The sequence below is a fragment of the Schistocerca serialis genome, chromosome 3 (genome assembly GCF_023864345.2).
Source record: "Schistocerca serialis cubense isolate TAMUIC-IGC-003099 chromosome 3, iqSchSeri2.2, whole genome shotgun sequence".
Lineage (NCBI taxonomy): Eukaryota > Metazoa > Arthropoda > Insecta > Orthoptera > Acrididae > Schistocerca > Schistocerca serialis.
The window spans coordinates 109,945,567-109,961,721 of NC_064640.1; the positions used below are offsets into that span (position 1 = coordinate 109,945,567).

At 44.3% G+C, this 16,155-nt stretch overlaps 1 protein-coding gene across 1 annotated transcript in view; it reads left to right on the forward strand.

Annotated features, from left to right (window-relative positions):
* The window catches only part of LOC126471540 (uncharacterized), a 572,770-nt gene that overhangs the window by 225,550 nt on the left and 331,065 nt on the right, over positions 1-16,155 (forward strand). The gene's annotated exons all lie outside the window — the stretch shown is intronic.

Genomic DNA, 16,155 nt, shown 5'->3' on the forward strand with positions numbered 1-16,155 from the left:
GGGCAGCGATGGTCTAAGTTAAATGAGCCAGAACTTGTTACATCATCGCCGGGCCATGCTGGCGGGCAGCCAGTAATGAAGTGGCAGCATAAACGCAGCCTAAGGAAGTAGCGCAGGAAAGCAGGTATGATGGCTCTTTTGGCATCAAACTGTCATCCAAACGGATTACATTGTGACAGCTGATTGATTTATGACCTTAACCTATTGTTCTGCTCAGTGGTTATTCATGTAACCCAAGCCCTTCCTCACCCCAGAGGTCCCTTAAACTATTGTTCTGCTAAGTGATTTCCCCTTCACCCCCCACCGCCCCTCTCCTCCCCCCTTCTAGGAAAAGGGGCACTTCCTCAGTTTTGAGCCACTTGTCTCCCTCCTGAGAAGCCTACCAGCCCTCTCCTCCTCTTCCTTACCTCCCTCCTTGTTTCCCCCCACATCCCCTCCTCTCCCCCAGTCCTGAACTGATGGCAAAATGACTCAATCTGTGCTGAACTGCTGAAGAAGAAGAACATAAGGTAATGTCTTTATTTATTTAGTGTATTTATTTTTGAGTGTGTTGGATTCTGCTCCATGCTTCACCGCAACCTGGACGCATTTTCTGTCTCACCTACCCCTACTTTTTCGAATTCTGCATGTGTATGTTTGTCTTGAAAGTTTGAAGAGCGACTGCTCTAGTCCACAATGCTGCCAACACAGCGAGTTCGAAACTGTCCTACAGCCGCTTCTAGTGGCCTCTCGTAACCTGAGCATTCGAAATTAGTGTCTGTGGAAGTCATGTAAACAGACTGCCATGTGTGTGGGTGGGTATTACATACATTTTAGATGTATAAATATCAATGGAGAACAGTGACTTTGATGCTATTTGTTCGCATGTCGGAAAAAGGGTGTAGTCTTGCGCTTTTAAAACAAATATTATGACAGCAATAGTGTAAATAGTTGATATAGTACTAAAATCAATTAAATGTCCAGCTAAATAGATGTAAACAGAATTTATACTTGTTACAATGATTATTGAACGGAGAAAAATGAATCTTGCATTGAATATACTACAAAATAAGCACTGAACATCATCCAGCAGTCCTTAGACGTACATTTAACCAGCAAGTTCCACACACTATGATGAGTAGAACATTTCACTAATGGCATAATGCTGGTAGGACCAACAACAACACGATAATCAATATTGACTGAACATTATAAGACGGAAAGACACATTCTTTTTTTGTGTTTGTTACCAGTGTGTCTTAAGAGGAGAGAGACATAATCCTCTTATAATGAGCAACTATTTAAAAAAACACAATACCAACGACTATGTTATGGTGCGAGGGCTTTCTGCCCGTGGTTTTACAGGAAGACAAAACGCTGCAACAATATCACACAACTATCGAAAAAAAAGAAACCTTAAACCAGAACTCTGCATGTCTCTTCACCTCAGTATATGCATAGAGACTAATCAGCTTAGAACCGGTCTTACCCCCCTTCCTACATCCCCTCCTCCAGCCCTCTTCTCCCCCTGCAGATATAGATACTGGAGATAGCCCGAGCACTCAAAATTAGTGTCTGTGAAAGTCAAATAAATAGACTGTCATGCATGTGGGCATTACATACACTTCAGACTCATAAATATCAGTACAGAACAGCGACTTTCACGCTATCTATTCACATGCCGGAAAATAAACACAGTCATTTTTACACCCGACAGGAAGCTAAAATTCGCATCCTTCCCTCCTCGTTATTTCGTTACATCCAACCGAGTAAAACCACAAACTCCATCTGCGATATTGATGTCGATGATGAATGAGCAAATTGTCGCATTTTTCCATGATTTTACACGTTTTCCATCAATTTCACAATTTTACCAGATTTTCCGTAATTTCAACGCATTTTGCCCAATTCCTCGAATTCAAAACCGCTGCTTCGACGACTTCTCACATCAACAAAACGTCTCATCGCGTCTATCTCGTGATTCTATCAGCCGATGACATTGTAGCATGGTTCTCAATTTCTGTGTCATTGCCAAACCCACCCTCCATTGCTTTGCAAGTGCCATATACATGTGAACATACCATGAACCTTGTTACACTGCCTACATCACATGACACAAATACAGGGGATAGGCAAAATAATGTGAACAGTGGCAGTAATGGGAAGGTTGTGTCTGACGGTCAACAACGCAGGTAAGGCACGTGTCGCACTAGACTGTACGCGTTCAGTACAGACTAGGCATCAGTGCAAGTTGTTTACAAGTAGTGCAAAAAATGGTTCAAATGGCTCTGAGCACTATCGGACTTAACACTGGAGGTCATCAGTCCCCTAGAACTTAGAACTACCTAAACCTAACTGACCTAAGGACATCACACACATCCATGCCCGAGGCAGGATTCAAACCTGCGCCCGTAGCGGTCGCACGGTTCCACACTGAAGGGCCTAGAACCGCTCGGCCACACCGGCCGGCCTATAAGTAGTGCACACTTTATATTTGTATTCATAGGCTGAGGTTGACGTGCAATGAAACACTTAATAGAGTTCCAAAGAGGGCAAATTGTAAGGGGCCCGATTAGCTGGAGCATCAGTAACCAAGATAGCCAACTTATTGTTTCAAGAACAGCTGTTTCAACAGTCTTGACTGACTACACAAGACTTGGAAACACATCATCGTGTAAACGTAATAGTGGACACAAATCAAAACTAAATAACAGAGATCGTCGTACACTAACATGAATTGTGTCAAAACAACACAAAACTACTACGGCTAAAGTGACTGCAGAGCTCAATAGCCATCTTTGAGACACAGTATCTATCGACACGGTCCACCTACAACTCCATAAAGCGAATATTTATGGACGAGCTCCTATACCGAAACCATTAGTGACGACAACAAACTCAAGGAAGCATAAAACATGGTGTCAGGAGTATAAAGCCTGGACGGCTGATCAGTGGAAACACGTCATATGGTTCGACGAATCAACGTTTTCGTTATTTTGAGCATCGGGCTGGGTTTACGACTGGAGAACACCAAAAGAAGCCTGCAAACCTGATTACTTGATTCCAATGATTAAGCACGGAGGTGGAAGTGTGATGGTGTGGTCAGCCGTATCATGGTATTCTGCTGGTCCAATCATTACTCTCATAGGCCGTATTACAGCCAACGATTATCTGAACATTTTAGGTGATCGGGTGTACCCTATGATTGCCCAACAATGATGCCATATTTCAGGACGATAATGCACCCATTCATACAGCCAGGAGAGTACAATCGTGGTATGAGGAGCATGTAACTGAACTGCAGCGTCTTCCCTGGCCAGCACAGTCCCCATACTTGAACATTATCGAACCCTTGTGGGTGGTATTGGAGTGCCGACTCCGGAGCAGATTTCCGCCTCCCTCGTCACTACAGGAGTTAGAAGAGGTTCTGATCAAAGAGTGGCATAACATTCCACTGGAGACTATGCAGTCATTATGTGCCTGTATTTCAAGACGAATCGCAGCTGTATTATTGGCAAATGCAGGTCCAACCCCTTATTAATAAACCATTCCCAAGTAGTGATTCGTAGCGTGGGGAACAGTCAGCGGCAGAAAGGAGGTGCAAAAACTACGTTCCTTAGCTGAAACACTCTATGAATTCAGAAAAATTTTGTTACGACTGGCCATCTCTCACTATGTGAATGGGAGTCACAAATTATTCTCACTTTCGTAGGATAATGTTGCAGATTGAAAGATCTCACCAACACCTTTGATGATTCCAGCCCCAACAAACACGAATCGTATCCATAGCAGCACTCTGTCCCCTTCGAAACGAGCTGCCCCTTTGTTGAACCAATCGGCTAAGGATCCTGAGCAAAACTCTAAATGGTCTCTCTCTATGCATCTCGTAACTCTTTCTTTGTCTTCAACCACTATACCCGCTACATTTGAAGTCTCGTGAAGGAACAGAACGAGCAGAGTTCCACGTAAACAATACACTTCGACATTTTTCTTTCAGAAAGAGCATAACATTTTCTCCAAACTTGTACAACCGACCGCCGCTAGTGAAATAGACCAGTATTCTCATTCCAATAACGTAGCTGCCGTTCTGCGAAGACTGTAGATATGAGCCTGATACAGTTGAGAGTGTTTTGGTGATATTATAGACGGTTAAGAAGAAGACGAAACATATGGTTTATGCATGCTGGAGTTTCAGGCCGAAGGAGTTTGTTACATTTTACGTAAATCACTTTTGCTATCAATATTGGAATATTGTTCTATTGTTTGGAGTCCATACCAAGGAGGTAGAACATAAACACACTCCTAAGGCTACATGGTTCTGCACTTAAACATGCTATAATGTTATAGCAGTGTGATTTCTGATATATTAGTTGTATAATGCAATGCTTCCAATACTCCAATGCAGGAAATATATTTCCAACACCTGACATACGCTCACCCTGCCAGTTTTTTACCCACACATTATGACAACAAACTTTAAGATGATAAAACTACTATCTTCGACATCAAAGAAAAAAAAATATAGTTTCCTGTGTAGTGGGGAAATGGTGTATTTAGCATGTATCTTTATTTATCTAGAGGAAGGAACCAAAATAGGTTTTCCATCGGTTTGGTGGCCATGATTCATCACATATGTGTCGAAAGTCCTCAGCTGGCTGAGGTATGGGGGAGGTTTGCTGTTAACGATTGTAGGTAGACAATGCTATAAGTCACACCAAGAACAAACAAATTGTATACGAGTTGAACGCAGGTTATACCACACAACTGATACAGACGAAGAGATCAATAGAAAAATGGTTAAATGTGCGATAAATGACCTGCCACAACATCTTCCTCTCTCTAAAATGCATTATCAGTCTACCTTGTTACAATCCATCTCAACCGATTATCTGCTTTCTATCATCCTTTAACGCAGATCCATGTCAATTGAGAGGCAGATGTCTCTCTTTCCTAGGAAAGCATCCAAGACAGCAGTCAACTTGCACATATCCCTTTACCTCAGTAGACATACTGTAGAATGTTGTTAAAAACCACACAGCAACTGCTCTGTAACGTATGTGCTAGTTGACACCATAGGGGTTGTCATTGGTAGAGAAGAAAAAACGTACATTTTAAATACTGTTTGTTAGAATTTAAAACACTTAAACAGTCTTGCACAGGATCAAACATGCGATTCTTTCTGCAGTCATCTTAAAAAATATGAATAGCTTTAGCGTAGGCTGTAGTCACTATGAACTGCAAAATGCATCCCCAATCCAACCTGCTCTATCACCATCATTTGCTGAAAAAAATTCCCCCTATGCTCAACCATTGTTACCTTCTTCCACTCCCCATGTAAGAGGCTCTGAATGCCATCCTCAGCCATATGCTTAGAAGTAATACACATATTAAACTCCTCACTGGCCAGCACCAACATCTCGTCAATTACACATTTCCCGCCAAAAATAAAAGACAGTACCTTCCATTCCAGCATTTTTCCTGCCAATTCACAAGTGGGCGCAGAAATTGTGGACAGGGGGGGCTGCTGTAGGACAGATTCCTGCATACTCTGGTGGCGGTATTGTGGACTAGAGCATTCAGTCTTCAAACTTTCGAAGCGAACACACACGCACACACACACACACACACACACACACACACACACACACACACAGTCGAGAAAATGGGGTTGGGGGGCGGTGGAACGTGTGGCGTGAAGGCAAGGGATGGTGGAATGTGGAGGACACTCCAACACCTTCAAAAATAAGTAAATAAAGTAAATAAATAGAGACACTACTTTACATCCTTCCTACGCAGCAGCTCCGCATAGACTGCCTCTTTTTCCCGTCATTTCACAATTGGAGGAGGGGAGGGGAAGTGGGGGAGGCGAGAAGAAGTGGGAGAGGGGAGGGCTGGGGGATTTCCCAATTTCCCAGGAGGGAGACAAGTGGCTCAGAACAGAACAAGTGTCCCTTTCTCTAGATAGGTGGGTTAGGAAGATAGGGAACTGTAGGGGCGGGGGGGGGGGGGGGGGGGGGGGAAATCACTTAGCAGAACACTAGGTTAAAAGACTCCTGAGGTGAGGATTAGGGGCGGGGGTTTACATGAAAAACCACTTAGCAGATCAGTTGCTTAAGATCATAAATCAATCAGCTGCCACGATTTAATTAATTTGCACATCAACTCGATATCAAAAGAACCCTCATATGCACTTTGCCCCACTACTTAAGGATACTTTACGCTGCGACCTCACTGCTGACACTTGCTGCTTGCTGCTGATGCATCACACCTCGCTTCTCGCTGTGAGCCTGGTTACATTACACTGCAGCCTCGCTGCTCGCTTCTCGCTGGGGTAATTACTGTGCAACAGTTAGTAAAGGTAATTTTGGAGGTACCTCAAAAAAGTATGATAGGACTGTTACTGTTTACAATTTATATAAATGATCTAGTAGAATGTGTCAAAAGCTCTTTAAGGCTGTTTGCAGATGTTGCGGTTGTCTATAAGACGGTATAAACGCTAGATAACAGTAACGATTTGCAGCATATTCTGCGTACATAGGAAAATAAATCTACTACTATACCACTATACTATTCATGGCCCGCTCGGTTAGCCATGCGGTCTAACGCACTGCTTTCCCAGCGGGAAGGCGTGCCGGTCCCCGCACGAATCCACCCGGCGGATTAATGTCGAGGTCCAGTGTGCCGGCCAGTTTGCGGATGGTTTTAAAGGTGGTTTTCCATCTGCCTCAGCAAATGCGGGCTGGTTGCCCTTATTCTGCCACAGTTACACTATGTCGGCGATTGCTGCGCAAATACTGTCCCCACATACGCGTACACCATAATTACTCTAGGACGCAAACATTTGGGGTTACACTCGTTTGGTGTGAGACCCTCCTGTGGGGGAAGGGGAGGGGGGGGGGGGAGGACCACTGGGGGCCGAACCGCACAATAACCCTGGGTTCGGTGTGGGGTGGCGGTGGGATGAATGGACTGCTGTAGCCTGTTGTGGGGTGTGAACCATTGAGGGGTACAGCGGGGACGAAGCCTCTCCGTCGTTTCTGTGTCCCCAGTTCAATACAATGTAACACCCCACTCGTTGCTTGTCCGATTTTTGCGTGTGTTCGCCCCTGACAAACAACTTACAGAGAAATTGGGAGTGGAACTGTACGCAAAAATGGATAACGCTAAATTTAAATGTGGCCCTGTCACCCCTAATTAATCTGGGGTGGTAGTGTTGACGATAAATCACACCTATATTTACTTCCAAACATGAACGATCACGAACACTTAGGGTGTTCAATGACATCAGACACATACACAAAAATAAAATAAAGTAAAAGGGTGAATTCAGGATCAACTACTGAAAGTAAAGGCTCTACTGAATCACAATAATTTTATTATAACCTTCAGATCAATGCTGAATAAAACACAATGAACAATTTACAAATTATCCTCCTAACTGGCACTGGCAGTAACTCTGTTAAAATCGGTCGAAAATGCGATCTCTTATAACATATATACAAAGAACCACTACACTCCGAAGTACTGTGAAACCTCTGTGGAAACAGCAATTGTAATTGATCCAACTATTTAACGTTACTCCTAACACAGGCCGAAGCGGGAGCGATCTCACCGTAATATTCCTGTTGTAGCGGCGGTCTCCGACGACGACGGCGCGGCCGTGCGATCGGCGTGTGGCGTCTCGGAAAGTACAATCCTGCAGTATTCGAACTCCAGACTGCTGTCCGTAAACTTCTCTAATTGCGACAATGTTTCCGTCAGCAATGAGCTGGCGCAGCCAATGTCATGTCAGAACGAAAGACCAAGAGGGGAGACGACTTGGCTAACGTCCTCTCAGTACGAGAGCCCAGAACGGAAGACCTCTACCGAGAGTCCAGCAAGATCGCTCTTCGCCCTTGTTTTCTCACCTCAACTTTTACCGAGCGAATCACATCACTAGAAGCTCTCAAAATACCCAGTTTGCCAGTGCCGACCAATGTACGGCCTGGGAATAGAACTCCTTCCCACAATTCTTTTATTTCTACAAAATTTCACAAGTAAACTCCACCCTCGCCGGCTGGGAAGAGCCACAGCTGTAGGCAATAACACGTTTACTGCAAGTTTTCGCCCAAGAGACCACTCGAGATTTTCCCAGCAAGATTACCCGTCGTAGCGAACACACATTCTTGCATTGAAAGTTTATTCGGAACTCCTGGCCTGCCCCACTTGAGTTACCCGAAGGCGTAAAATTAGTGGAACATAGGCGAGAGCACGCACAGGAAAGCCCGTCCAGCTATTCACTGCTCTGTTTTGTTAAACACTTGAACACCTGCAGCCACGCATCCCTCAGAGGTGGCGGCCGCTGTGGCCTCTCTAAACGGATTACAGAAATCCCCCAGCTCACCATTCATACCGTCAGGCTGTGGCCTTCGCCGGCTAGGCGGGGACGTAGCCGAGCTCTGTCTCGCGTACTACCTTTCCGCCAAATCTTATAACTACAAAATCGCGGAATTCTCGCGTGCCGATGCGTTTCCACATAGATTTCCTACACCGTAATTTAGAGTATTACTCCAACAAAACCTAAAGTGTCACGTTAAATGGACTCATGTGAGGTGCAAGGCCGTTGCCACCTTACAACGATACAATACTATTGATGACAAATTGCTGGATATAGTAACCACTATATAATACCTAGGCGTATGTATTAGGAGCGAATGACCACATAAAACAATCAGTAGGAAAAGTAGATGTGAATCTAAGATTCATAGTAAGAATCTTAAGGAAATGTAATTCAACCACTAAATAAGTACCTATAAGACGCTTGTTCGACCGATTCTTGAGTATTGTTTATTAATCTGGGACCATCAGCAGGTATGACTGAAGAAGAGATGGAGAAGATCCAACAAAGAGCGCCGCGTTTCATCATCGGATCGTTTAGGAGGCATGAGAGCGTTACAGAAATGCTCAACAAACTCCAGTGGCAGACGCTAAAAGATATACATTGTGCGTTATGGAGAGGTTTACTGTTCAATTTTCGAGTGAGTGCTTTCGAGGAAGAATCACACAAAATACTACTTCCTCCCACATACATCTCGTGAAATGAGCACAACCAGAAAATTCGAGAAAATGGAGCTAATACACAGGCTCACCGACAACCATTCTTCCCATGCGCAGTTCGCGAATGGAACAAGAAGGATGGATTAGTTAGTGTTACCAGAAGTACCCTCTGCAACACGTCGTCAGGTGGCTTGCGTAGTATTCATGCAGCTGTAGATGTAGCAGAGTGCTAGCAGGGCCAAGCAGAGCACTGCTGGAGTGACCTTGAAGCAGCCAATCTCGGCTCAAGTTTCCAAATCCAAATGGCTCTGAGCACTATGGGACTTAACATCTGAGGTCATCAGTCCCCTAGAACTTAGTGTGGTGTCACCGCCAGACACCACACTTGCTAGGTCGTAGCCTTTAAATCGGCCGCGGTCCGTTAGTATACGTCGGACCCGCGTGTCGCCACTATCAGTGATTGCAGACCGAGCGCCGCCACACGGCAGGTCTAGAGAGACTTCCTAGTACTCGCCCCAGTTGTACAGCCGACTTTGCTAGCGATGGTTCACTGACAAAATACACTCTCATTTGCCGAGACGATAGTTAGCATAGCCTTCAGCTACGTCATTTGCTACGACCTAGCAAGGCGCCATTACCAGTTACTATTGATGCTGTAAAACATGTACCGTCAAGAGCGATGTTCACCAATTATGGATTTAAGTTAAATATTCCAGCAGCTACGTACGTTTTTTGTTAGTCTCATTTCCTTGACCTGTTCCAGACCTCACGCCAGCCTGCGTGAGCTAAAACGCGTGCCTTTCGGCTTCCTCTCATAGTGGGTTGGCTGTCTTGCCAATCCACAACACTTAGAACTACTTAAACCTAACTAACCTAAGGACATAACACGCATCCATGCCCGGGGCAGGATTCGAACCTGCGACCGCAGCGGTCGCGCGGTTCCAGACTGTAGCACCTAGAACCGCTCGGCCACCCTGGCCGGCTCAAGTTTCCAGACATGCGGCGATGGTCGTGGTGCGAAACACAAATCAGCTTGATCCCATCGTCTGGCGAGGATTGTAGCGAGCAGCGGGAGGAACAGCGATGGCGCAGATAAAATGGATCGATGGATCGATAAGACTTATAGTGCGTTTAAAATTTGTTGCGACTTTTGACGTTTGGCTCACCGAAGGTAACGTGACGCCGTTGCCCAGGTAATACCGGGTGATCAAACAGTCAGTATAAATTTGAAAACTTAATAAACCACGGAATAATGTAGATAGAGAGGTAAGAATTGACACACATGCTTGGAATGACAAGGGGTTTTATTAGAACCAAAAAAAAAGTATTGCTAGAAGCGTGGAAGATCTCTTGCGCGCGTCGTTTTTTGGTGATGCGTGTGCTCAGCCGCCACTTTCGTCATGCTTGGCCTCCCAGGTCCCCAGACCTCAGTCCGTGCGATTATTGGCTTTGGGGTTACCTGAAGTCGCAAGTTTATCGTGATCGACCGACATCTCTAGGGATGCTGAAAGACAACATCTGACGCCAATGCCTCTCCATAACTCCGGACATGCTTTACAGTGCTGTTCACAACATTATTCCTCATCTGCAGCTATTGTTGAGGAATGATGGTGGACATATTGAGCATTTCCTGTAAAGAACATCATCTTTGCTTTGTCTTACTTTGTTATGCTAATTATTGCTATTCTGATCAGATGAAGCGCTATCTGTCGGACATTTTTTGAACGTTTGTATTTTTTTTTTTTTTTTTTTTGTTCTAATAAAACCCCATGTCATTCCAAGCATGTGTGTCAATTTGTACCTCTCTATCTACATTATTCCGTGATTTATTCAGTTTTCAAATTTATACTGACGTTTTGATCACCCGATACTATGGCGAGCCGGCGTTCCCTACCACGCCACCAGTTGGTAAAGCGCCCCTGTTGGCAAGCCGTGGATAAACAGTGCCACAAGGTCACGCCATTAGATGCATCTACGTTTCTCAGTTCTCGTTGTAAAGAGGTATTTTCTGATGTTGAAGTTTTCTGCGGTCGTCAGATATTACGCACAAGGCTTTTCGTATTGGCGTTGCATTAATAATAACCGTACAATACGTCTTAATACCAGATTCGTAATAAAAGTGTCATCCAAGAACGCCTCCACCTGTTGTGAAGATAATGTTTTGCTGCAAAATATTCCTCCGGATTCGACAATAGTAATGGACAGTACGCCATACCACTTTGTTGTTATGGATAAAGCTCCTACAAATCAGTGGAGGAGAGCAGATGTTTTATTCTGGATACAAAGAACTGTTCCATAGGATAAATTTGAACGTAGCTTATATAAGACGAAGTTAATGGAATTTGTAGTACTGTACAAGCCAAAAACTGCATGCTAACAGGTCGACGAACTGGCTAACGCTAAAGGGGATGTTTAAACAGGTTTCCTCCCTAAAATGCTCCTTTAAATCCGACTGAGAATATATGGGCCTAGGTGAAAAGTAATGTGGCAAAACACAACAAGAAGTTTACGCTCACCGCAGCTGAAATGCTGACAGAAGCAGCCATTGCAGATTTTACACCACAGGACTAAACTCGAGCTGTCAGCCATAGCAAAAGGTAGTTGCGGTGATATGGATTCATGAAGATATGCGACGAGTTTTGAGAAGTACGTAACTTCTCTTATTGTCATGTTAAACTCTGCTTCTTTTTCCGAAAGGCAGTAGAGTTTAGAAATATTCATCTCACTAACATTGTAATGCAGTGGAAATCGTGACAGAATCCTCAAAGTGTGTATTATTAAACTAGGAACTGAGGGTAAGACAGGTCAATAGCTTCCGATAAAGCGCATTCTCAGTAAAAGAAAAATTAATTTGTAACCTCTTCACTTAATATTGTTGCAAAACTCACAGTAATTCTCGTATCACCAGCAGTGGATGGCCCTCAATAATTATACTATTTTATTGAAAAAATCTGCAGTTGCTTGAATATTGTGGTAGGTATAGAAGTTTCGCATATTAATCATATGGTAAAACGCTCCTTTTTGCGTGCTACGATCTGCCAAAATCATGTTACGATATCTCAAACCATTTATGTGATACGAGAGATTTATGAATATTTCATTCTGGCTTTTCTACTGTCGCACGCGTTCTTGACGGAGCACTTTACATATGTAACATTTTCTTCACATTGGAGACAAACATCGACATCCTTTATAGTTTAAAGACTATTTGAATATGTTATCTACATTTCATATGCGGCAAAATATGACTTAACACAAACCAAACGCAAATTCCTAGCGACACCTATGTTTCACTACAAACTTTAAGGATTTCTTGCAGTAGCTTACCTAAAACTGAAGTATCACAATATGTATGACCATTAACGAAATGACACGCAGTTTATCATGAAGCTGACGAATTAAGGGAAGGTTTACTATCTTTGGCCCGAAAAAAGCATGTTCTTTGAGATTTTTTTTTCTCGGGATGTGTTATAGATATCAATGTCAAATTTGATCAAAATGTTTATTGATATTTCCTCTACAAACTGGAATTTTTTCGACCGGAAATGTCGAAGAGCAAAGGCGGAACTGCCGTCGGAACGAAACAAAATTTCGATGTAGACATCCACGCGCGGTAAATCACATGTCGGCCGGCTCGTCTGAAATCAAAATTGAGTTGACCTCAGCGAAGTATATAAGATTCTTTATGAGTTGTACCTCGCTTAAGTTATTTGGACCATAGGAAACAAAATGGCGGCCATTTGAAAAAAATAGGGTTTTTTTCATCGATTTTTCGACTTCGTCGGCCAAGTAAAGTTATTTATAGTTGATGGATCGGAATAAAAGTGCTACAACTCCTAGAAAATTCAGTTAGCTTCGTCGGAAACAAAGAATCTTGCCAATCGGTTCAGTAGAGTTGAAGTTACCATACCGCGCGATAAAAAAAAAAAAAAAAAAAAACTTCATTTCGAGAAAAACGAGTTTGAACTTTTGACTACATATAAATGCAATATTATGCAACTTACATTCCATTTGCTATCCCGGGTCCATAAAGTAGTCCTTCCTCTTCCTCATAGAGGGCGTTCTGCTCGATCTGGGCCTAGAGAGCCTGTATACAGGCTCTCTATCTGGGCCATCCTGCGCTGCTCCAGAGCCGGTCGTACGGCCGGTGACGAGCGGTTTTCGGCCGCTTGAATCCGGCGGTCGTCCGGATGCTTGGCGAATTGCGTCGAATAGAGCCCCAGGGTGACGTCCATCGTTGTCATGGATTCAGAATTGCTGAATACCCTTCGCTGAAGCTGCTCACTTGCAGGAAAGTCGTAATCTCCACAGTTTTCGAGTCTATAGTTCGCGGTCTCACGGTCGCGTTCTCGCTTCCCGAGCATGGGGTCCCGGGGACCGTAACCCTCATCCCTAAGAAGAGAGCCGCCCGCCGCATTTAAGAGTTTCGTCCGATTACGCTCCTCAGCGCCGACTATAAAATAATAGCGAAATGCATCGCAAACGACCTGAAATCGGCGATGAGGAAAGTCATCAGTCCGTGGCAAACATGCGCGGTACCAGGGAAAAATATATTTGACGCCACATGCACCTACAGGGACATAATAGCACAGGCAGCCACCACCAGGAGCGCAGGTGCCATAATTTCGGTGGACTTCAACAAAGCCTTCGACAGGATCGACCACAAATATCTCGTAGAGACACTAAACACACTCGGGTTTGGGCAAAAATTCATCACAATCATCCAGAAGATACTAAGTACTTCGAGATGGACAGTAATAATCAATAGTTGGAAAACAAAACTGATAAAACTGGACAGATCCGTGAGGCAAGGCTGTCCATTGTCAATGGCTCTATTCGCTATAGCACTGGACCCGCTGCTGCGGAAACTCACAAATGACATCAGAGGATTCTCCGTAGGAGACAAAATAATAGCATGTATAGCCTACGCTGACGACCTAGGCATCTTTATTGAAGACCAGGAAGATATTGGGAGAGTAGAAACCATCATGAACACGTTCCAAAAAGCGTCTGGCGCTAAACCAACCCCAGAAAAACAGTGTTAATGCCGATAGGGAATCAACGACTCAAACCAGACAGCCAGTGGTATAAAATAGCAGAAAGCCATAAAGTTCTCGGAATATATATACAGTCTTGTCCACTTAGAATGGCCGCATACAACTGGAGGGACGTGCTACACACCATAAGAGGTCTCTCCAGACAGCACGCGAACTGGAAGCTAACAGTCCACCAGAAAACAGTGAAAGGGTCCTGTAGCCACCTTTCATTAGTCCGGTAGCCCAATTTCACAACTATTTCTCTTTCTTTTCCTTGTTTCTCTTTTCTCTTTACTCTCATAGAGGCGTGATTGAATGAATGTGGTTGTGTGTCACGTTGCTAGACGGTGGCGTAGTCTGCTGCAGAAAGTCTGCGATAGTCGTACAGATTCAGCAGCACTGGTACAGAATAGCCAACTCTCGTAGTGGTCAAGTAGGCAAAGAGGTTTGCGCTACTTGTGAGAAATCCACCTGCGTTAGGTTGGTGGCGGAAATGGCATCTTTGGGCTTTCCGGTCCACGCGGAGCGTGGAGGAGGCTGGAGAGGAAAAAGGGGGCAGTCTGCCGCCGGTACGGGAAGCGTCCACAGCTGTGCTCCAGTCGAAGAAGGGTGAGTTAGACTGATCGCGTGGCGCGTTGTTACTTGGCGAGGGGAGAGCTGTTAGCTTTTGGTCTCGCTTTTCAAATCTGGAAGATTGCTTTGCCTTGTAGCAGCAAGCAATGCAAAACTTTGGCAGATTTTTCTTTTAGCAAATTTCTGTAGCAGACTTGGATCTGCCGGAAGAGCGCCACACAATTTAGAGCTTTGCCTTCTCGTAAATTTTCCTTGCTTTATGTGTCTTTCGTCCGTGGGGAGCCAACCACGTGGTAGCACATTATAGTTGTTGGGCTACCGGCATCACTAACTGTCCGATCGCATGTTTGTTTTAGATAATGTTAACATGATTGTGTGATGTGATATTGTTGGAATTCGGCACTATACCTAGAAATTGTGTCTCCACAAACCACGTGTTATCAGGAATCGTGTACATGCCTCACATCCTTATCTTAGGAATAAATGATTTTATCTACAATTTTCTCTTGTGTTCCGAGATTACGTTTTTGCACCTAAGCCAATCACCTCGTAGCTTTCCCGTTAGCACATCCAATGCGTTTCCTTATGCACAGGTCCAGTGATTAGTCTCCCCTTGTATTTCATAACAAATTCTTTAGGTTAAGTCTTATTTTCAGGTGTGTTGCTGGGAGCTGATCTTATGCAGTGTTCATGCATTTTCTATTTTATTTTAAATGTTTGACTGTCGTGAACAGTGCACGGGCAATACTATTAATTACATCGTATCCGCTATGAGCGACCTCACAACGTATGCATTTTTGTGAGTTTTTGGTCTGTGATCAAATTAATTTATTTTCCGACTCGACCAAACCTTCGATTAGTTGTATGGTTAGGGTCGGTGGCGACCCTAATCTTCTCAAGTTAACTTCACAAGCAATAAGTATTTACATTCCCAATAATAACGTAATAACCCGTAGTAACCGGTTAGTTACAACAGAACTGATAAACACGACGATCCTGTCGAAAGCATGGTACCTGGCGCAAATCTTAAGCATCCCGACAGAAATTGCGCGAGCACTAACGAGCGCAGTGTACTACCTGTTGTGGCGTCGAAATATATTCAAAGTGGCGCAAGCAACGTGCTCGCTGCCAACGAAAGAAGGGGGACTAGGTCTAGTTGATATAAAGACCAAATGTGCAGCCCTTCTACTGAAACGAACGCTCGCCATCCAGGACAAAAACCCTGACAGCGTCACAGCCAAGACAATAGAAAAATACAAGCCCGCATCACAAGAAGCGCCGGTCGATACGAGGCACATTCCCTTCAGAATGCGACACGCCTGGCTGCACTATGCCAACAAAAGTTACGTTCTGGATACCGTGGCGAACCCCAGCCACAGAACAGCCAAGAGAATATACTGGGCCCTCAGGGGGAAGCCGGCAAAAAACAAAATTGAACACAAACTCCCGCAATACAATTGGAAACAAATATGGGGGAACGTCTCGGAAAACGTGTTGCCCAAACATGCGAAGGAGACATGGTACAAAATAG